Here is a 23030-nt window from a genome sequence, read left to right on the forward strand (position 1 = left end):
ATTAGATACCTAGACATCATGCTAAATAAACATAATCCAGAAGTAATCTTCCTATCTGAGACCAAACAACAAGCTATAAATCTAAAAAAACTCCTAGGAAATATAGGAGTCACTAATTTCTGGTTTGTAGAACCAAAGGGCAAAGCTAAAACAGCTGGAGGATTAGTTCTTGCTTGGAAAACCAACCTTGATGTCACCATTGAGGATTTCTCTGACCATCATATCAATGCCATCATTAAACCTTTACATGGTGAACCTTGGCTATTTACTGGTTATTATGGGAGTCCCTTTACTATTAATGATAAATTACACTCCTGGAGTATGATTGAAAAAACCTTTGCTGCTAACTCCTTACCTTGGTTGATTATGGGAGATTACAACTTTATCCTTCATGATCATGAAAAATTTAGCCAGCATCACATCAATCAAGTTGAAGCTGATATTTTCCTAAACAAGATAGAAGAAGCAAATCTCTCTGATCTAAGCTACACTGAATGCCCTTTCACTTGGACTAACAAGAGATATGGTACTCAGCTCACAGAGCAAAGACTAGATAGAGGCCTAGCTAATGAAGCTTGGCTAGACAACCACCCAAATACCACCATCTCAAACCTCACTGCCTTAGGCTCTGATCATAACCCAATCATTCTCAATACCAATCCTAGCTGGAGACATGGTCAAATCCCCTTCAGATTCTTTGGTCCCTGGCTTGATCATGAAGACTGCAAAAGCATTATAGCCGATTGCTGGAAGATAACTCATAAAGGATCTTTAGCCATAAAAATATCAAGAAAATTAAGAGACATCAAAGTCAAGCTAAAGAAGTGGAATAAGGAAGTCAATGGCAACATCAAAACTAATTTAGAAGATTGCATCAAACATCTGGATTGGATAACAAAAAATCAGTTTACTTCATCTAGAGGAGCAGAGCTAAAAGAAGCAGGAATTCAGGTGGCACATTGGCAACATGTGCAAGAATCTTTCTGGAAGACCAAGAGCAGAGAGCTACATATCAAGCTTTGAGATAAAAATACAGGGTACTTCCACGTTGCTGCTAAGAAAAGATATAGGAGGAATAGGATTGATTCTATCCAACAGGAAGATGGTACTTGGATCCATGATACTGCTGAAATTACCCAAATTTTCACCAATCATTTTGCCAAGATGGCCACGAAGAACCTATCAATATCAACCCCTTCATTATAAAGCTCATACCCACCACAATTATTACCCAAGAGAATCAGAACCTTATCAGAACACCTGAACCCATGGAAATCAAAAACATTCTCTTCAGCATGACTAGTGACAAATCTCCAGGTCCTAATGGCTTCCCCCAAACTTTTTTCAAGCCAACTGGGACATTGTGGGATAAGACATCATCCACATGGTTCAAAGATTCTTCACAACTGGGCATATCCTCAAAGAAATGAACTCCACCTTCATATCCCTCATTCCCAAAACTGAAAAACCTATCCCACCAGCTCAATTCAGACCAATATCCCTGTGTAACACTACTTACAAAATCATCTCAAAACTCATTACCCAAAGACTAAAACCTCTTCTACCAAAATTAATATCTCCTTTTCAATCTGTTTTCATCCATGAAAGGAAAATATCTGACAACATAGCCATAGCTCATGAAATTATTCACCACATGAATACTAGAAGAGGAAAAAAAGGAAACAATGGCACAATGGGCATTAAAATTTATATGGCAAAGGCATTTGATAGAGTCAATTGGGACTTTCTTCTTCAGGTTTTATCTCAGATGGGATTCAGCTCTCATTGGTGCAACATGATATCTCAATGCATTTCCACTATAAGTATGGTTGTGCTGGTCAATGGATCTCCAGGAAAATTCTTCAAACCCTCTAGGGGGATAAGACAAGGGGACCCCTTATCCCCCTATCTATTCTTATTCTATATGGAAGCCCTATCCAGGTATCTAACCCATGCTGAAACTCATCAACAAATTCATGGTATCCAGATTTGCAAGGATGCACCGGCTATCAATCACCTGCTCTTTGCTGATGACTGGATGATATTCTGCAAACTTAATCTTCAGGAATGCAATAATCTCATTCAGATTTTTAAGGAATTTGGTCAATCCTCTGGACAGTTGATAAACTTCTCAAAATCTGGTATCTTCTTCAGCAAGAACACTGCCCCAGACATTGCTGATAACATCAGTAATACTTTGAAGGTTCAAAGGATTAATCCAACAGACAAGTATCTGGGTTACCCTCTGTTCACCACAAAAAGCAAGATCCAAGCTTTCAATCCTTGTGTAGACAAGCTTAAATTCAGATTTGCTGGATGGAAAACCACTCTCTCAACTGCTGGAAAAATGACAATGATTCAGTCTGTCACTTCCACAACTAGTATATATCAGATGAACTGCTTCAAAATTCAAAAAACCATCTGCAATGAGATCAATGACATTCAAAGAGACTTTTTCTGGAATAAAGAACAAGACAGATCCAAAGTAGTCTATTACTTTTCTTGGGATGCAGTAAACAAACCCAAAGAATTAGGAGGTCTGGGATTCAAAAACATGGAAATATTCAACATGGATATGCTTACTAAAATTGCTTTGAGACTTGTCTCAGAGCCAGACTCCCTATGGAGCAGTACTATGAAGGCATCCCACTATCCCAACACTGAAATCATAAGATTAGATACCAAACCAAAGGCCACAGACTCTTGGATCTGGAAAGGAATTCTGGAAGGCGTAGCTCTTCTCCAACAATATTACATTTGGAAGGTGAGAAATGGAGTGAATATACATATTTGGGAAGACAGATGGGTCACAAACCTCCCAGGGAGACTTCAAAAACCAAGCCTCTGCCCAGAGAATCTCATATCTGTTAATCATCTCTTCAATACCCATGGGGATTGGGATATCAAAATTATTAACCAATGGTTCTCACCTGATTATTCAAACACCTCAATTCATGGATGAACATGATGAAATCAGATGGTCCCTCACCAACAACAACAAGTTTTCAGTCAAATCACTTTATGATAAACAGATCCAAGTTAAATATACCTCAGATACTCCAACTACCCCTTGGACTCAAATCTGGGGTCTTGATACAAACCCTGCCATTCAGCTCTTCATCTGGAAATGTGCCCATGGCATCCTACCAACTAATGCTAAGACAGCTAGCATTTTGAGTTACATTGATCCTTTATGCACCTATTGCAAAAATGGTGCTAAAGATATAACTCATGTTCTTCTCTCCTGCCCTGCTGCTTCTGATGTTTGGAGAAAACTGTTTGGCCAAAACCATAATCTCTTCACTCAGTACAATAATTTCCATGACTGGCTAAACAACTGGTTCCAAGCTGACAACAACATGGCTAGCTGGAATGAAATATTTGCCACTACATGTTGGTTCATATGGAAAGTCATATGCGACTGGGTATTCAGAAAACTCACTCCAACAGTGTGTGCTACTGCTATGGATATTACTCAACACCTCTGTAGCCATACCAGAATCCACCATAAGCCAGGGCACATCCTGAATAATCTATACTATCGGAAAAACAACTCAAATTCTCCTTCTGGAAACTATAGTCCTCACAATCACACTTTTGATAAATTTGGAATCATTATTAGCCTACACATTGATCCTGCAGATCTTTACCAAGGTACTAGTGATGCCCAATCTTATACTAACTACTCTCTTATTGCCATGTCTTTCACAGGTAAATGTGTGGGCATCAGAAACTTCAAAGACTATTCCAATGGAATCAGCAGAACCGAGCGAGCCAGCAGAGGAGCTCAACTAGCACTGACCTGGGGAAAAACCATGCAGCAAGCCAACATCAACTTTGCTGCTGAATCTGAAGTAACAGTTCAAGGCATACAAGAGTATTATCAGGAGGAAGTACAACAACGTTTCACAAGAGGAAGTCCAAAACAACAAGACAGTTATCACAACAATCATCAAGTTAATTTTGTGCTCGGGAAGCTATCCAAAGTGACAGTTCAACAGAACAGAGCAACAACTAATCTGGCCAGATTGGCCAGACATTCCCTCCTCTTCTCTGATTCTACTTGGAGAGGAACAAATTTAATTACTATCTTGCATGCTTTACAGATTCCTACAAACTCCTATGATTTGGATCACTGTAATAACATTAATGTCCTTTTGAGGGATGAACCTGGCGCTCGAGTCAGCGCAGACATCATCCTAAATGTAACTGTGAGTGGGTAAATAGTTGCCTAGACTCTTTTTCTTAAAAAAAAAAGTGTAAACACTTTTCAGTACTGCTCGGTATATAGTCGATGAAGAATTATATATCATGAACATTTTCTAGAAAAACATAATTGCTCACTCGTGTAAACACTTTTCAGTACTGCTCGGTATATAGTTGATGAAGAATTATATATCATGAACATTTTCTAGAAAAAGAATTCAACGGATCAGCAATTGTACTTGTTTCATGTAAAGGTGCATCTATGGCAGTATGCCACAATAAGTGACAGCTTGAAAAAAAGCTACTTTAATTTACCATCATTTGATTTTCCTATAGAAACTAGGTGATATTTGGAATTTTCACGTGAGATAAATGAGTGAGACTGTGAGAGCCAATTATTGGAATTTTCCTATAGAAACTAGGTGATTTTCCTCAATTTGACACACAGATAACTGGAATTTTCACTCAAAAGATAAGAGTCAATTATTGACATGGGAAAATATAAAACACGATAAAATATATGAGAGAGGATGATTCTTTGTTAGGGCTGCACATAACCGACTCGACCCGCCGACCCGACCCACACCCGTCGAAAAATACCCGTACCCGAACCGACCCACCTAGGTATGGGTCGACTATGGGTGAGGCACGTGAAAACCCACCGTATGTTGGGTCGGTTGCGGGTAGGAACTTCCTTCACCCGACCCGACCCATCAACCCGCCCAATATTCCCTAGCATGCTACCCCTTAAATTTTCTATCCTAGAATGAATCTCAGCCATTGGATTGAAAAAATAAAATACCTAACCCTAACTAAGCATCGCACTCGCAGCCCACACCTATCACTTCGGCCTCTTCTTCTCTCCTTCTCAGAGACAGAGTCACGGAGACTCTTCTTCCTTCGTCAATTCGTTGTTCTTGAATCTTGATTAGTGAACTGAAGGTATGAATCAACTTAAAACTTGTTCCCAACTAGTTGAACTCTATGTATTGTTGATTGTTCTTGACTTTCTAAATAAATCTAGGGATTCATTTGAAATTGATTTCAATTTCCCGCAAGATATAAAATATGACGGGTAACCCACCACCCGACCCGACCCAACCCGCCTTATTGTGGGTCGGGTGAAAAGCGACCCATTGTTATGGTGGGTCGGTTACGGGTGAAAAGTTCAATTACCCACCAGCAGTGGGTTGGGTGGTGGGTGAGGCCAAACCCGACCCATGTGCAGCCCTATTCTTTGCATTGGAGAATGCATTTCTGAAGAGAAGTTCAAAAATTCATGAATCTTTACCTTCTCCAATGCAAAGAATCATCCTCTCTCATATATTTTAGCGTGTTTTAAACTTCTCCATGCCAATGATTGGCTCTTATCTTCTGCATGGATGCACACGATAACAATATCCAATTTGCTTTAACAACGAGAATTATTTTAGGGGAATTAGTTCAGAGTTATATGAGTTATTTCAGGGTAATCGATTTAAATTTTTAGGCAGTTATTTTAGGGTAGGTAAATTCAACGCACATCAAGTTTTTATTGGGCTTTTTAAGGGAGCTTTTTTTAAGAGTTTCCTAAATTCACGCATTTCCGTTTTTTGACTGTTTATTGTTTAACCGAAAACTAAAATTGGATAATTACTAATAAGATAATAAGATAATAAAAATGTTAGTATAGTAAAACTAATTACGGGTTTGAAGTACAGGATATCTTAATGGTGGGTTTCTTATAAATAAAAAACTTTAAAAGGGCTAGAGATATTTTCCCCATTGGAAACACTTAAGCAGTTATGTTTAATAGTTTCAGAAAATAATTTTAGAATTTTTAAAAGTGGTGGATTGTGTCATTCATCTTTGTGGTAGTGATAGTTATTTCTGTTTTTTTTTTGGTGTCTTTCTAAATGCGGTCTACTGTGCATTGTGAGGTAGTTATGTTGACCGAGTCTCACTGTTGTTTTTTCTCATTTTAGATAAATAAGAACTCTTCTCTCTCTGATCAAAGTCTTTTAAATCTACTTAAAAAATCTTGACGTGAGCCTTCTCTGATTTCCAAACTCTAAAATCACCAGAAGAATACATTTTTTATTCTTGTTCTTCACAAATTTCAAGTTTTTCATCAACTTTTTTTTTTCATTTCATCTTGTAATTTCGAATCCATCTACAATTTCACCTTCAACTACTTTAAAATATAAGTATTTTAGCACCTGCTAAGCTAAGTTCCACTAGTACAACCATCAAAGATGGCGTTTGTCTGCGACTATTTTCGCTCTGTTTACAGAAAAGTGATATTTTCGCTCCGTTTCGGGAAAAATGATACTTTCGTCTAGTTTCAAAAAAAGTGATACTCTCGATCCGTTCCCGAAAAAGTATGATACTTTCGCCTCGTTTCAAAAAAATTGATACTCTCGCTCCGTCCCAGAAAAAGTGACTTTCCTCAAACGGAGCGAAAGTATCACTTTTTGTGAAACGGAGCGAAAGTATCACTTTTTGTGAAACAGAGCGAAAGTATCACTTTTCTCGAAATGGAGTGAAAGTACCACTTTTCCCGAAACGGAGTGAAAGTTTCACTTTTCCCGAAACTGAGCGAAAGTTTCACTTTTCCTGAAACCGAATGTTAAAATATGACTTTTCCCGAAACGAAAAATTTGCCGATCCATAAACCAAAATATGGTTGCATGATGTGTTATGCGTCCTTTGTGATGGTTTGCATAATAGCTATGCATTCAATTTTCAAGAATTGTGCCTAAAATAAAAATATCGCTTTTCTTGAAACGGAGGGAGTACATCGTTTTATTAAAATTAGTTGATGCATAAACCAAAATATAGCTACATAAAGTATTATGTATCCTTTGTGGTGGTTTGCATAATGACTATACATTTAATTTTCTAAAATTGGACCTTTAATGATAAATACCTCCAAATTTTCCGTAAAAACTCTAAATTTGATATTGTTGTTTATAGTTTATACTCATTGCGCAGCTTCTATTATAACCTTTCCAACGAGAAAATTTTTGTAAATTCTAAGGAACGAATTTTTAGATATGTTATATTAAAGTTTGGTTACCAATTATACTCTTAAAGAATATGATACATAAGGAACTATAGTAATTTGATTAAAATGAAGGGATATTTTGGTAATATCAAGTGCACACTACCAAAATCTTTTTATGAAATTGCAAAGTGAAAACTACATACACACCCATTATTAAAATTTTGGTCAGTGTGAAACCCAGGCTCATAAAAGCACCTATCTTCTAGAAGAAAATTATTCTCAACCCCACAATTTTAAAAATTATGTTTTCGTCTTTTTCAATCTTCTTAGGTTCCTTTTTCTCTGGAGGAAGTAATCGAGACCTCCAGTATCTCTCAAACTAACACAGCAAATCAAGTCTTGAAGCCAACGAAGTTACAGCACGGTTGTGTCGATTGAACATTTTTCCTTCTCAAAAGAGATTCAGGCTCCCAAAAATATCGATGAAGTTTCTTCTCTCGACCTCTTCATGAAAAGTAAATAATAGATTTGACTGATGTAATGTAATTAGGGTTTGATCTTATGATTCAGTTTTGAGATTGTCTTCTAGTATGCGATTTACTGATTCTAAAGGTTGGATTGAATTTTGATTTTTAATGATATAGTTTCTTTTGTGGTTATTGCTGATTCGAATGGATTGGGTTTTCAGGAGGAGAATTCCAAAATGGAAGGAAAATTACTAGACGTTCCAAACGTTTCTGGATTGGAAGGAAAGAAGATTAGGGCAACTGCTGAAGAAACAGCTGGTGAATGTTACTTGTGCTTCTGATAGTTCGTTTAGTTCACAGTCTGATTATCAACTCAATATTAAAATGGAAAAACGAAAGAAAAGTCCCAAACCCATACTTTTCTTTCTTTCTTTCTTTCTTTCTTTTCTGGTTCCCCGTAGGAATTACGAAGATGGTAGTAGAAGTGGAAACAGTAGGACTAGGAGGAGCAACCATCTTCACAAAAATAAAAACCATTCTCCTTCATTTACTTCCATCCCATCTGTTTCTTTGCCATGCCCAAATAGAACTACAATTACTACTACAGGAAGACTCAATTCCTCCACATTCTTCACTTCGTCACAAACCAAACAAGTTGTAGGCAATCACTCATATCACCAAATACTAACACCAACTGCAAGCAAAGCAACAAAGGGTTTTCTTCTTAGATGTGAATCCTCTTTGTTATAAAGGAAGTACACCCAGTTTACAATCATTTGCTCATTGGATTTCTCTTTTCTTTTCCCAAGTCAGCCATCGTAGTCCTGTAATTGCTGTAAGTTCCTTTTCCCTTTCATTCTATCTGGTTTCACTGTTCTCTTATTTGTATTTGTAATTCAAATTGTATTCCGTAAGGTGTGAAACCTCCAAATGTTTAACTTGAATAATATGCCCATGTTGGTATATGATATGATAATGCAGTATATATACATATTATTAATGTATGGTTTCAGCGTTATTAACACCGAGATGTAATTGCACAATCTTGGAATGTGGGAACAAGTACATTTCTTACATCAAGTTCTTTGGTATCAATGTGTGTGTGTCCAGATGGATTGAGATATTTTTCCTCAAATATATTATTTCACTTGGTAATTTCTAATCTCATTGTAGTTTTGGGAAATGAGTTGTTTTCCTTGCTGCCATTGATAGCATGTCATGGAATGACACAACAATGAGATCCGTGGGTGATGGAGGAGATAAATAAGAATGGCTTACCATTGACCCATTGATGGTGATGCTGGAAGATGTTGGGAAGGAAGTTGAGATGCTGTTAACAGTGGTTGGAGATCGATTGTGTTGCAGGTGTTATGCATCTAAAGAAATTTGTTGTATAATTTGTTATGCAGTCCCGAAAATGGTTGCATAACACGCGGTGCAGCTATTATTGTAGGTGGATGATAAGTTATGCAGCCTTTTTTTTTATTTTTTGCATAACTTGTTATGCAGTACAAAGAATGGTTGCATAACATGTTATGCAACTACTTTTTGTTAGTATTTAAACCAACAAAAAAAAGGCTGCATAACACGTTATGTACCTATAATAATATCTGCATAAGATGTTATGCAGTCGATAAAATGGATGAATATGACTGCATAATGTGTTATGCATCCAGAAAATTGTTGCACAATCTTTTATGCATCGAGAAAATAGATGCATAACCTGATATGCATCCGTAAATATGGATGCATACTACATTATGCATCATTTTTTTTATGTACGCATTAAAATCAACCAAAACAATGGTTACATAACTTGTTATAGATGCATAACTTTGTTATCCAAATGCATAATTTGTTACACAGTGGAGAAAATGGTTGCATTATTCATTATGCGTCTGCAGAATGTGTTATGCATCTTTTTTGGAGGCTGCATAATGGTTATGTATCAAGTTTTCGAAAATTTTGCATAAAATGATGATTACCTCCGATTTTTTCGTGAAAAATAAAAATTTGATATTCTTGTTTGTACTCGTTGCGTAACTCTCTTAAAAAGATTTCCAACGATATAAAATTTGTAAAATTCCAAGGAGCGGATTTTTAGATATGTTATATCCAAGTTGCGTTGTCAATTATACCCCTGAAAAATTAGGATGCATAACGAGTTATCCTTGAAAAAACAATATGCATAACGCTTAATGCAGATGCATAAATCGTCATGCAGACAAGTTTTAATAATTCGGATAATTATGGGTGTGACAGAAATATTTATGGGTGTCACGGTATCCAAAATTAATTGTGGACCTGACAATGAGAATATTTTTTTAACGATTTTTTGGGACCATGGTTTTATTTTGGGTAAAGGCATTAGAAGTAATTCTAGGTCACCCCATATCTAGTTATTTATTTAATACCTAATCTACCCTCTTAATTAATTTTAGGTTATGATTAGTGAATGATTTAGTTAAAAATAATTAGTGAGATTAAATTAAAAGATGGGTTTATTATTAGTTGAATAGAATTATTGAGAGAGTAGAGTTAGAGAAGATGAAGGAGAAAGACATGGAAAATATTATTTTTTTCCAATTCACTAAGTTTGAGTATTCAAATGATGAAAACTCATCTGATTCTTCATCTCCATCCTCTCCTAGAATATTTGTTAATCTTCAAAATGATCCGGATTTGAACTGGATTTTGAACAGTTCGGTTACTTTATATGAAGAACAAGTAACCGAACTCATCTGAAGCTGTAGTTCGGTTACTTTATATGAAGAACAAGTAACTGAACTCATCTGAAGCTGTAGTTCGGTTGCCCCGTGAGATGAACAAGTAACCGAACTCATCTGAAAGTGTAGTTCGGTTACTTGTTCCAAACACGCAGGTTACCGAACTCTCTAATAATTTCTAGGAGTTACAGCGTTATGTTCGGTTGGTTCTCAACTAACCAAACTTTGGTGTACAAAGTTCGGTTGGTTCGCAAACTGCATGCACTTTTGATCTAACCGAACTTTACGTAATATAAGAGTATATAAGTTTACAAAGTTCGGTTCTTTCGCAAACTTGAACCTTAACTAACCAACCGAACTCTGAGTTCGGTTTCTGCGATAAAATTGTGAAGTTACCGAACTTAACAAACAAACAAACAAAAAATGTGAAGTTCCAGCTTCTATTGGCTAAATTCGGTTACTTTGTAGTTTTAAAATTTTTTGCGAACAAAACGAACTCTATTGGCTAAGTTCGGTTATTTTGGAACTCAACATAGTGGCCACAACAACACAGTTCGGTTAGATTGGATTTGTTTTTTTTTTCGGTTCTAAGGATGGAGTTCGGTTACTTTGTAATTTTAAATTTTTTTGTGAAACAACCGAACAGAGAGTTCGGTGACTTAGTTTTAAATCCAATAGAACCGAACTGTTCTTCGTGTTCTTCATTTTCAAGAAGTTCGATTAGTAAACTAAGGTTTTTTGGAAAATCGACCTAACCGAACATGGCTCTGTAACTCCTATTAAAACCCTATTTTGATGATTTCTATTCGATTGAAGCAATCAAAATCAAATTAAAGCGAAGGGTTTGTTGGAAAATACCTCCGGAGTGGTCCCATGGATGAATCAGGTTGCGGCTGGCGTCTTTTATACTCGATAAAATTATTATGTAACCGAACTTAATTGTGATTGCATTGATGTTGTTACATTTCTTAAATAGGCGGTGGTGGTGGTGGGAGGAGGTGTTGGTGGTAATCGGTGGTTGGTGGTGGTGATAATCGGAGGTGGTGGGCGGTGGTGGTGGTGGTAATTGGTGGTTAGTGGTGGTGATAATCGGAGATAGTGGTGGTAGTAATCGGCGGTGGTGGGCGGTGGTGGTGGTTATATATATATGTGGTTATTAAGTTGGTTTTAAATTAAATTAGGTTAAGGATAGGTTGGTCATTTCAACATTTTAAGACACCCCTTATCATTATAGGGAAGGTGACCTAATAAAATCATGGTCCCCTCAAAAAAAAACCATGGTCCCTAAAAAATTATTCTCAATTCTTTTTTTATATTAGGTTTCAATTTACGGCCCAACAAGTTATGTGGAAGTGACAAATTGTTACTCTGTTAAGAAGTTTTGATTTATACAAATATGCGGATGGACCGCCTGAATTTGTTAGAGATCTTACTATTTGAATCTTCAACTATTGACAATCCGGCATATTTGAAGTGGATTTATCAAGATTAACTTCTTCTCTCATGGCTACTTTTTTTGTTTAACCGAAGAAACTCATCTTTCTGTGCTTGGATATACTCCGTACCCCTCCGGATTTTTGGCAATCCTTGGAGAATAATCTCGTTCAGTTAAATCTAATTTTATGCAACTATATGCAACTAATCTGAACCAATAGAAGCTTATTTCAGTAGAAACAAATCCATTGATTTCAAGAACACACATTCGACGAAAGGGAAAGCAAAAAAGTGAAGATGATGTGAACAAACTCTTGATTGGGTTTATCTAGAAAATTTGGTCATCAGATAATCCACCTTTGCTTCCAAAATGTTGGCACAATGGAGTGAAAGCAATAGTGCTCTACTTTTCTTTCCAATGACAAAGGTTACGTTCCGCTAACAGTTAATTCTCCAATGACAGAGGTTGCTTTCAGCTAATGGTTATCCTCCAACTCAAGTTGACATTATTAAGTTACAAGGTGTTCATCTAAGACAAGTGGAGAGGCTCCTCTAAAGTGCTAATCTATCTTCGTATAGGAGATCAGGACCCTAATAAATTCGTGTCAGTAATTACTGATTTAATTACCTTAGTCACCTGTTAGAATGGTGATAATGAAGACGACCTGAGTTGTGCTCTGTAGGTTTCCAATTATGCTGAAGACGATGATTGCAGGCGAAAGAAGGAGCCAATTTGATCCTGACAAATGAAAAAATTATAGGGCATTAACCTAACAGCGTAGGATAGAGATCCTTATATGAGTTCCTCAGCAGCCCCAGTTGCCATGGATATATCTGCACACCAATGATTTGAGGAATGAATAATAAGGAGAGCAAGAGAGAAGATATATTCTCATCAGATATCTGGGTTATCATGTAAATGACAGCAGCTGCTACTGAGATAGGGCTCCTCCTGCAAGACGTCAAAACTTTATTATATCTGTAACTAGTTCAGGAGCGCAACGATATGATGTAGCAAATACAAGTCAAACGGAAAACACAAAACTAAAAATACCTTATGTCAAGCTCTTCTGATTTTTGAACTGCTTCTTGGGCAGCTTTAATGGCTTGGTTGGTCATGCCAAGATGGGAACAAAAACGCCTCTGGAGATTCAGGAGCTTAGTGTTATACAGAGACCTCAGCATTTGACCCAACTCTATCTCTGTTTGTTTCACAATGTACTCTTTTGCACACCCTATTTCCTCCTTTGTTGCTCCATTGGCAACAGAGCATATTTCTAATGGCAAACCACAGAATCAGCGGTAGCTCAACCATGAGAAAGATAAATCATGTTGCTTTTAAGCCAAGGCTGCATACCCTAAACCGTGCGAGGTTTATCCTCTTGACGACAAGCTATATACAAGCAGGCAGCCAAAATTACATCTTGATTTCTTCCTCTAATGGACTTCTGATCTTCCACCTTCTTATATATCTCATTCGCTCTGTCCTGCACATCAAAGTCCCAGACCATCAGCGAGCTGAGAATGTTCAACTTCAGCTACATGCAAAGAAATGCACTGCTGGGAAGAACATACTACAGAAAACACAATCCTCAACAGACAATATTAATTTGATAATCGCATTCAGAACAGATATAGGCCTATAACCATATATCATCAATGTTCACTGCGTCACCTTCAAACTGCTACATTCAGAAATAGCACAGAGCATATGTGCTACTGATTTACAAAAACTAGGCTAATGTGAGGTTTATTGCAATGTTTTAAGAAAGAAGGAAGATATGCAGATTACAAGAACATGCACACAGACAGAGTGAACAGCACAAAGTTAACTATAATTTAGATATGTATCTCTTCATCAGTTCAAGAACACACATTCGACGAAAGGGAAAGCAAGAAAGTGAAGATGATGAGAACAAACTCTTGATTGGGTTTATTTAGAAAAGTTGGTCATCAGATAATCCACCTTTGCTTACAAAATGTTGGCACAATCGAGGGAAAGCAATAGTGCTCTACTTTTCTTTCCAATAACAAAGGTTACGTTCGGCTAAAAAACAGTTAATCCTCCAATGACAGAGGTTGCTTTCAGCTAATGGTTATCCTCCAATTCAAGTTGACATTATTAAGTTACAAGGTGTTCATCTAAGACAAGTGGAGAGGCTCCTCTCTAAAGTGCTAATCTATCTTCGTATAGTAGATCAGGACCCTAATAAATTCGTGCCAGTGGAGCTTAAGGACACATAACATCATCAGGATCATCTACTAGCTGACATATCTTACTGGCTTCAGAAACTATTTTCAGGTAACTGAAAGAATATTCTCAATTACAAAATTGGAAGAGCGAAAAGTGTTTACGGTGGTACCTTTATGGTTGCATCAAGGCCCAATCTGCAAACGCACAATTGCGGTTGAATCAGTTGTTTCTCATTTCGATAATAAAAAAAACGAAAAAAAAAAGAAGGTAAAAGCGAAACAAAATCGAAACCAAATAGCAGCATCCCGAACAAAACAAGCGCTGAACTATGATCCAAAGCTAAGGAGTAGAAATCATATGAGAGAGAGACCTGTCAGACATGGTAGCGATTGTTTTGAAGGCTTGGATAAGCGACCGGTCAGGATTTGAATCCTGATTCTGCCAATGTCCTAGAGAGGAGGATAGAAAATCACCAGAAGCACCATTTGACTTTGAAATCACAGTGGAAAGACCACCATGAGTGAGGAGAGGGTTCGATGGACCACCAACACGGACGGGATCATTATCACCAGACTCATTCGCAAAGGTCCTCCATTCAGATGTCTCAACAATGGAGTGAGCTTCCAAGACAAGCCTGCATTCAGAATAAACTGTATCACCTGCAGAGTGGTCAAACACTACCTTTGTGCTTCTCTTACAGTCTGAGCAATAAGCATTTGCCATCTCAAGACCTCCTTACTTTGAAATAGATTCACATATGGAAAGTGGTTGGCTGTGCTTCTTCAAACAAAAAAAAGGGGGCAAATAGAGACAAATAAAATCAAATTAGAACTCTGTGATGAGTCATCAGTGCTATGTACAAAGGTGGCTATTGCTAAACTCTTATAGGAAAGAAAAACAAATAACAAACACATGAAGAAGTTGTTTAATTAGAGCCAAACTAGTATCTTCCTTCAGTGGCATATGATGTGCTTTGAATTCACATCATTAGAACCAAGCTAGTTTTTATTTTGATGAAAATGCTAGACCAATGAAAAAAGAATGTATAAATAAAAGTGGTTTATTTATAGAACTTGATTTGGATGATCATAATCAACTTTCCCCTGAACTTGAGGTGTTGTCTATGACATTAAACTATTTGTGTTTGCTCGGGAAGTTTATGGAGTGTGATCTCAAATTCCTTGTTGGTTAAATTGCAATATGCCTAAGAATCTTGAGCATCTCTTGCTGAAAAACAAAATAGAGAGATACAAAAACCAACCTAGTTACTAACAGGTAGAACATCCGTAAACCCCAATTGAAACTTAAGGCAATTTCGAGAGAAGATGAATGTTAGCTCATTCTGGTATATAACCACCAACAAAACCATTGTCTAGCAGGAAAGACGATATCAAAAACGATGACCAGCTAACTTAGAACAAGATAAAAGACTAACAAGCATAGGCAAATAGGAAGAGCAAAACAAAAAGATTGCAAATCAAATGGGGTTATTGGATTTTATTTTTTTTTAATTTTATTTTCCAGGGAATATGGATTTGCAGTTGTGAGATATGATATAAAAGGATTACAAAAGGGGGGAGGTGAATGTACACGTTTAATTGAGCCACAAATTGATTCTGCTTCTCCAAGACTAGAAAGAAAAAAAATGGATTTGATTCTGAAAATTAAATAGGACATCAATGTTATTGTTGAATAGAGTACCTTTGAAAATGGATGGAGCACTGGCTGCAGAGGAATAAGTTGAGGATGATGAAAAACGAAGGGATGAAGAAGAAAAAACCCTCTTCAGAAGACCAAAACCTTTTGACCTAAGATACAATTTAATCTCGTCTCCCAACTGATAAATAAAAGGTTGAATGTGATTGAATTGATCATTCACATCAGCATCAGAAAAGATTAGATTTGAATCAGACTACAATGGAAACAGTAATCCGGGTACTACATAATTTTAATCGTGATTGCGGAGTAGAAAGAGAGGAAGAAGAAGAAAGAGAAGAGAAAAATCTGATTTTTTAGGGTTTCGGGTACTATATATTTTCAATGAATGGGTGGGATTAAATAAAAATACGTTAACGGCTACGATTGGTTTCTACTAGAGAAAACAGGTGTTTAACATGGTTATCTCTAGTTTAACATGGTTAAAGCCCTTTGATATCTTTCCAAAAAAAAAAAAAAAAAGCCCTTTGATAGAATCGCTCTCCCTATTTAAGGGTATGGTGAGTGCCTGTCAAGCAGCAAATCAAATCAAATCAAATCAAACAGAAGAAAGAAAACCCTAATTTGAATTGAATTGAATTGAATGGGGAGCACCAGTTTTTCAGATCTGTTTCAAGAGGAAGAAGGAGAAGAGAAGCCCGTAATCGAATTTTCAGATCCGATTCATAATCAGGAGGAAGAAGGAGAAGATTACAACAAGAAAAAGTGGAAACCCCTAATCGAATTCGGCAATTGTTCAGATCTCGTCCATATTCAAGAAGAGGGAGATTACAAGAAGATGAAGCAGAGGACAGGAGAAGTTATTCAAATGGAGGATGAGTTTAATATTGTTCTTCCGGATGAAATAATTCTGGAGTTCCTATCAAGACTTCCAATGAAACCTGTGATGCGATTTAGCAGCGTCAGTAAGTTTTTATACAACTCAGTACATAAAGATGCAAACTTTGCCAACTCTCACTTGATAAATTATGCTCAAAAACATCCCTTTCTTGTGTTTTATAATATCAATGTCAATTACGGCACAAAGGATCAACCAAAGCTCTACAAAAACTATTTTCACATTAAGGGTGCCGATGATGAAATTCAGAGTGCTCAGCCTGGTTTCCTCAATTTCGGAAGAGCAATTACCAGAAACTGCACACTCCAATTAAGAGGGGAATTTGTTGGATATTGCAATGGTTTAATTTGTTTTGCGCGTATCCAAACCATGATGAGTTATATTGATGTCTGGAACTTTACCACGGAAGAATTATTACGCATCTTCCCACCCGTTATCGATCATGGAGGTAAGTGGTATATGCTTCTGTCTCATGGGTTTGGATTCGATTCCTTTAGCAAGGAATATAAAATGGTATTCATTGTTCACATGTTCAATACCATGTCTCTCAAGTGTTGGATTTATCGGTTTGGCACCAAATCTTCATGGGAAGAAATCAGTGCCCCAGACGAAGGCAGGTTTCCTCGATCAGGTCATCATTCTCATGAGTCATCCAATAACAGGACACCTTTTATCTTCCGTGAAGCCACATTCACTTCGTATGGAGGCGCAGGATGTGGAGGCGCATTGTTTTGGATGACCACTAATCCTCGGGTCATCCTTGTCTTCGACCTCCATCAACACAGGTTTCAATACATTCAGTTACCGTTCGGAGGAGGGATAGGTGACGATATTCGGTTCTTTGAGTACAAAGGGTATTTAGGTGTTGCCACCCTAGAAAAAAAAAGCACCAGCAGCAGCAAGTAGAAGTGGCATTAGCACTCTGGAAAAGGTTCACTTGAACGTACTCAAGTCTTACAAAGATGACCAAGAATGGGTCAAGGAGACTGTTGATCTTTCCCCATATCGAATTCCTTTTCTTTGGCAGCATTCTCGTTTAGTGAGCTTCCGCGACCATGTCTTATTGTACTGGATGGATCCCAATCGCTTTCAATTCTTCAATCTGCATGCCAAAAGTTTTAAGGTGGTTCGGAAAATCGCTTCGCACACCTTCCTGAGGACACCGCTCCATGATCTCCAAGCTCACGACTATAGGCTGAACTGTGAGGTTGAAAACATCTTTTCTTTGAAAACCTTGTTGCCCAGACGAGCTCAAAGATGTGACTCTGCTACCCTGACTTCAATTGCGGACAAAGGCATTTGGCACATTTTCAGCCTGAAAGAACCAAAAACAGTTGGAGGGTTGTTCTGTTCGTATCATCAATCAAAAGCCAGCGAGTACTTTGTTTTCGATGATTAAGTTATATGCATGCTTTCACTAGGTCTATTGTGTCTTTCAGTTTCTTGTTTTACTGTTTTGTTAAATTATGGTTAAGCTTTGTTTCTTTATTCGAACTTACCTGTAGCTCCTTTGTTTATTTGTAAATAACTTTTATTACAGTCATGAACATCTTCCGATGTGCATATGTTCTCATCTAGTTTTGCTCTTGATTTTTCGATATCACAGTCCATCACTGTTCTTTTGTCACATCGTGTGATTACACACTAGCAAGCTGCGGCTCCCTAGCCCATATTTTATATAGACTTTGTAGCTTCTAAAGTCGCCAGAGCTTCAGTGTCGTCTATTTTTCTTCGTATTGCTTGAAGATGTAAGAGACATGACAGTATTAGTTGATTGCTTTCATGCACTGCAAAGGAGCGAGCCTCCGTTGGTACCTTCTGCAGTTTTTGGCTTGGTTACTCTATCAGGTCACTCTTCAACGACCCACGGATTTCGAGGAATCTCCTATTCCAATCAATCTCTGTCTTGGTTCAGTACAAGGATTATGTTGTTGCTTCTGAAAGCAATAAAGCAGCCATGCAGAGATTGCCAAAAGTATTGCTATCTGCATCCGATAACTCATCATGGATCCACTTCTGCGATTATGCAAAGGTTCAGCATTTGGGTTGTCAAAGGCATGGAGAGTTATAATCCGTTCTTTTCCAGGTGAGACCAATCACCTGTAATCTTCACCATCCCTCTGTGTTGCATATGTGGGAATATTTATCTGCCATGTTTCTTATTCTGTTAATTTCCTGTATAAACCTCGATGTGCAGGAAATTGTTCTGATACTTATGCTGTTAACAGATGTCTCTATAGGAAGAAAAAAATCTAAACCAGATAATTTTCCTAGCTATAATGCATTGATTTAGTGTCAATGGTATCCATTTACGTTTATGTTTTATGTTTCAAAAGTTTCTATTTCGTAAAATTAAATTTATGATATCTAGGACATATTTTTCTGTCTGTCTTAGTTAAAGTGTGCTCATGTGTTGCTTCTGTAGGTCACATAGACGGCAAGGGCAGTCCATAGAGAAGACAAATTGTTGTGATATCTTGAATATGTTGGATGCTGGTGTGAGTGCAGAGCATGTGGAACGAACAGTTCTGGGTTGGTGGTTGTGAGCATGGAACGAACAGTGATGCATATGCTGTAAGCATTTCTAGAGTTGGATTTTTCGAATTTTTCAATTCTCTTTCAGTTCCTGTTCAACTCTTATATGTCCCATCTTTGGAGTAGCTTATGAACACTATTTGAAATAACTTATGCTCATTGTTGATATGTAACCGGGTTAAATAACTTTTACTAACCATTATGTTGATATACCTAACATAACAAGTGTTAGGTTGGTCATACGGGATTTTTCTGAAATAGCCATGAACTTGTAGTTCCATCAAAGGCTTATGATTTCCTTTTTGTTCTGTGTATAGGTGTGTTATGACCGGAGCAAGGGTGCAGAAAATTACAATCCAGCTACTACAAAGTCGACCATTTTCCTCCACCTGCCACAGGTATTTTTCTTCTTCTTTTATTTCTAAGTGGTGATCTTTGCAAGTGCGGAAGAATATCTAGAGACCTTGCATAGATCTGTATTTCTTTCTCCTACGACGCTAATTCACAAAAAATTATGATTGAAGGAATCCGAGGTTACAAGTTGGGACTGGTAGAAAGTGAAGCTACTGCTTAGTACATGTGGATGGTAGATTGGTAGTGGTCGTGACTGTTGAGAAGCGAAAGGGTCTTCTGGTGTTCATTGCTTTATTTTTTCTGTAAATTGGTGATAATTTTTTTTTTCTTTTTTTTTTACCTTTAATCCAAGGAGCGGGCTTCTCGTCTAGTTAAGAAGTTTACTTTCTGTCAGCTCATTTAACCTGAACAAGAATGCCCCTTTTGATAGAAAATCTGAGATCTCACTTTCATCAAATATGGGTTGTCTATCCAACTTCATTTTATAATCTTGTTTCATAAAGCAACCTAGTAATTTTGGGTCTAATCCTTGCATATGAACACCACGACCAGGACAATTTTGGGTATAATATCTATCTGATGTTGTAAACCTCTAGGTGGAGGTAAAATATTGGGCAACTCAGCAGGTTGTACCTTTCCTGGAATCTCCACCAGAGGTTTAGCAGCTTCATGAGAGCTCGGAGAATGAATAACGGTAGCAACTAAAGCAGTTCTCTTATCTGTAGGCTCCTTACTGAAGTAGAAGATTGTAAAGGCCACGAAACTTTAGTAAAACCTTCATGAACAGAAGTATAAGTATTCTCATAGCAGTTAATGAATAGCGTGAATGTCATATTGTCAAGCGAAGAAAAACCCAATCATTCACTGCAAAACTTCTTTCAATACGGTGATTATCAGCATAAGTTTTCATTCCAGCTTGAGCATCTTGAATATGGAATTAAGTAGCCGAAGTGTGTGATCTCTTGCTCTTAGGTTAAGATCAACATCATTGACAGATGTGGTTCCAGGTAAGTAGCTCGAAATTGTTGGTGGAGTTCTACTATACACAACTTCATAAGGTGACATATGAATAGCTGAGTGATGGCTGGTATTATACCACCATTCAATCCAAGGCAACCAATTTCTCCATTTCGAAGGTTTAATGGTATCAAAGCAGCGTAAATAACATTCAAGTTCGATTTGTCACCTTTATTTGTCCATCTGTTTGAGGATGATAAGCTGAGTTGCGACATAATTGAGTTTTTTATAGAACAAAATACGCCTCCCCGAATTTACTCATGAAGATTGGATCACGATCACTAATATTGTCCTTGGCATACCATGTAACCGAACAATCGCTCGAACAAAAATTTCAGCAATAATAGCAACAGAATATGGGTGCACAAAAGCTATAAAATATGCATATTTTGAGAATCTATCAATAACGACCAATATGGAATTCTTACGATAAGATTGTGGAAATCCATCTATAAAATCCACTGAGATATCCAACCAAATATCAGCATATATTGGAAGAGGTTGTAATAATCCTGGAGGAGCTATAGCTTCATATTTATTTTTCCGACAAATATCACAATGCAAAATGAACTCCTTGACTGAATGTTTTAATTCTTCCAATGAAAATTTTGTTGAATGCGCTTGTAAGTGCGAAAATATCCTGAATGTCCTCCTAATGGTGTAGAATAAAACTCATGTAAAAAAATTGTGCACCAAACAGAAATAGAAGATACTACAATTCTTCCTTTATAACGCAAATTACCATCAATGTAAGAATAATGCGGTTAATGAGTAGGATTAGGGCTGCACAACGGGTAGGGTGGGTAGGATATGGCCTACCCGCCACCCTACCCGTTTACCGGCGGTTAAGAAAATCTTTACCCGCCACCCTACCCGCCAAATAATGGATAGGATAGGATACGGTTAAAAAACTGGCGGGTAGGATAGGGTTGGCGAGTAGGAGTAGGGTATGTGCACTTCTAGGTAGGGTGGGTAGGATATGGCCTATACCCGCCACCCTACCCGTTTACTGGCGGTTAAGAAAATCTTTACCCGCCAAATAGTGGATAGGATAGGATACGGTTAAAAAACTGGCGGGTAGGGTAGGGTTGGCGGGTATGGGTAGGGTATGTGCACCCCTAAGTAGGATTGTGGCGCAACAAACAATGAGTTTACCTAATTCTGCATCATTGTTGGTTTCCTGAATAATTTTAGTGACACCTAAAAAATGTGGAAATTGTATAAATACCCCTCCTTTTTAGGGGTCTACACAAATACCCCTAAGGGGTTTATTTAGGTTTTTAGGGTCTAATTTTTGGACATAAAATATTATATTAAGTCAATTCAACCTCCGGAGGAGGTTGGGTTGACGTTTTCAAGCGTCAAAAACATACTAGTTCATTTTCATTATCCAAAAAAATACTAGTTCATTTTCATTATCCACATAAAATATACTTCTTAGGGGTGTTTAAATAAAATGGAGGGGTATTTTTGAAGGTCTTGAATTCTAGGGGTATTTAATTATTGTACCCGAAAAAAATTGGAGTGGAGATAGCATAAATTGATCTTGACAAGGCATCAGCAGCAACATTCTCTTTACCCTCAATAATTTAGATAACCATTTTTGTTGTTCCATCGAAGATATTCGTTGATCTAAGAAATACTTCAAGCTATGATAATCAGTATAGATCTTAAAATGTCTTCCAAGTAGGTATGGTCTCCACTTTTACACTGCAGACACTATAGCTAACATCTCCTTATCATAATTGGATAAGTTTTAAGTTCTTACCTGTTAAACCTTTGCTATAATGCGCAATTTTCCTGCCAGACTGCATTAAAACAGCTCCCAAACCCATACCAGAAGCATCATATTTTAAACAGAACTCATTTGAAAAATCTAGTGATATCAAAACTGGGGTAGTAGTCAGTGCTTTTTGTAATGCTCGAAAAGCAACAGTAGCATCATCATTCCACACAAATGAATCCTTCTTTAACAGCTTAGTTTATGGAGTGCTTATCTTACCAAAATCTTTAACAAATTTGCGATAATATCCTGCCAATCCAAAAAATCCTCTCAAGCTTTTAGCAAGGCATCTTCTTGATTTATCGCTTTTGTAAAAGCCGCAGTTAAAGTCTGTGGCTCAAGAAATTTAACCACAGTACCAATTTGCGGTTTCAAGGAATGTATAAAATAATTGACTAAGTGATCCTCAGGCAAGCCTGCGACAAAATTCAAAAGTCTTTCAAAATCAGATATATGTTCACGAACCGTACCTTTTTGTTTAATTGTGCTAATTGCCATACGAGCATCCACATATTTTGTAGGAGATAGACGAGCACGGAAAAGAGAGAAAAACTCTTCCCAGGTTGTTACAATAGTGGTTGCTTTTTTCCAGAGAAACCAAGCATTGGCATCACCTTTCAGGTGTGCGGAAGCGGTAGCGATTTTTAGATTTTCAGCCACCATATGAAAATTAAAATACTGATCAGGACTAAAAATCCAACCATCGGGATCATCACCATCAAAAGTTAGGAATTTCAGGCTAATGGATCCATCTCGAATATTGACTTCTTTACC

The 23030-nt window shown here is 37.3% G+C and overlaps 1 pseudogene; it reads right to left on the reverse strand.

The window, feature by feature from the left end:
- Window positions 1-12047: 12047 nt before the first annotated feature.
- On the reverse strand, window positions 12048-15980 carry LOC113282292 (annotated as a pseudogene).
- Window positions 15981-23030: the final 7050 nt, after the last annotated feature.

This window comes from Papaver somniferum, chromosome 1 (genome assembly GCF_003573695.1).
Source record: "Papaver somniferum cultivar HN1 chromosome 1, ASM357369v1, whole genome shotgun sequence".
NCBI classification, from domain to species: Eukaryota; Viridiplantae; Streptophyta; class Magnoliopsida; order Ranunculales; family Papaveraceae; genus Papaver; species Papaver somniferum.